The 1,786-nt window shown below is 49.0% G+C and overlaps 1 pseudogene; it reads right to left on the bottom strand.

Annotated features, from left to right (window-relative positions):
- Positions 1 to 691: 691 nt before the first annotated feature.
- LOC118591876 lies at positions 692 to 1,355 on the bottom strand (annotated as a pseudogene).
- Between the last annotated feature and the right edge of the window lie 431 nt (positions 1,356 to 1,786).

Raw genomic sequence — 1,786 nt, 5'->3', positions numbered from 1 at the left:
GCCTCCTCTGTGGTTTGGAGTAATCCCAGTCTGATAAATGTCTGTCTCTCGGAACCATGAATGTTCTTCCCTAGAAGAGAATATCTTCACAGCAATTTCTCCCCACCATTTGTCTTGCCAAACTTTTCCAAACTGACCTTTGTCATAACACAATGGTCCTGGCAATTTTTTTCTGAACAAGCAGCAGTAAACCCTTTGTCCCAGGCAGCAGCATCGCTGCAGTCACCAACACGATGAGAAGGAGCCTGTACTGGGAGCAGCAGTTGCTACCTCCATGGTCCCACCATTGTTTGTGACTTGCCCCTGGCTGTAGCTTCTCCTTAGCAAGCCTCCCAGGCTGGCCTCAGACTAGGGATCCTCCTGCCATTGCCTCTTTCAGTAAATCCTACAGATGTGCGCCACCACTACAGGCCAAGAGTAACTCCAGCCTGAGCTGGGGCCCACAACGCCACAGGCAAGTAGCTTTTTCATAAATCCGTACCACAAACATTGGGCGCCAGATATAGCATGAATCTTAAAGGTACTTATTAATAAAAATCAAACCTGGAGCCAGGTATTGGGGTGAATGCTGGAAGATCAGAGAAGCAGAACAATGCCACAGCTACCTCACCTTGCCAGTTCCTCAGCAAGTCTCTTAGGCTGTGCTGAATATTTGTCAGACTCTTCACAGTGCCAGAGCCAGGTTCAGATCTCACCAGCCTCTTGCCGCTGGAGCTGTCCAACATCCAGTCAGTGGGCCCTTTGCTCGCTCTGGCCCATACTCCCAGGAGTCCTCTCTCAATGAGCACTCCCTGGAGAACTCGTATTTTGCACTCTGGTCTCTGGAAGCCGGGCGGATGGTGCGAACTTTCTCCCCTTCCATAAGGATCTTCTGGGACTCATCCACGTTTCCTTCAGCTCCCAGCTTCTCTGCTTTAGCAAGGAGCTTTCCTAATTCTTCATTCAACTCTTGTACTTTTTCTGCCTTTGCAGAAACTTCTGCACTGATCTCCTCCTGTGTTTTTGCAAACCACTTCTTGGCAAGTTCAGTTCTCCAATCACACTCTGCAATGAAGGACTGACTCTAAGTGATCCATGGCATCTAATTTAAAAACAAAAACAAAAACGGGTCTCTTTCTTTCTCTTTCTTTACTTGCAATCTCATAATCTCCTTGGAGGCCCAAGTCATGGATTTTGGTACATTCTCCTAAACCCATGCACGTCCCAGCAAGGATGTCATGGGGGCAGCAATCCAGAAGGTGACTCTTGCAGACACGGTCATCTGTAAACTTGACCCTCTGTCTGGTTTCATCTCCGTCCCCAGCAGTGCCCATGAGTTGGTCCAGCAGGGCCCGCATCTGCGCTTGGGCAGACATGGTGGCCAGTGGGGACCGGTGAGAAGCTCCTCACAACTCAAAGACAGCAAGGGCAACAGCGGCAACGAAAGGTGGTCTGTTGGCCTGATGTAGCATGAATCTTAACAGATCTTATTAAGAAAATCAAACCTGAGCCAGGTATTGGGGTGAATGCTGAAAGATCAGAGAAGCAGAACAAGCCACAGCTTCCTCACCTCAACAGTTCCTCAGCTGATCCTGTTTCCTCAGACTGGAAGCCTTTGTGTCCTCATCCAAAGGAGTCTCAGCTGAACTGCTGCTCAAAAGCCTGAAGCTTAACCAGCTAAAAGCTTCTAGTTCCTGGTCTTCACGCCTTGTATACCTTTCTGCTATCTGCCATCACTCCCTGGGATTAAAGGCTCACTTCTTGGGATTAAAGGCTTGTGTCACCACACCCCGCTGTTTCCAATGTA

The sequence above is a fragment of the Onychomys torridus genome, chromosome 10 (genome assembly GCF_903995425.1).
Source record: "Onychomys torridus chromosome 10, mOncTor1.1, whole genome shotgun sequence".
NCBI classification, from domain to species: Eukaryota; Metazoa; Chordata; class Mammalia; order Rodentia; family Cricetidae; genus Onychomys; species Onychomys torridus.
This window is presented reverse-complemented; position numbering and strand designations above follow the sequence as displayed.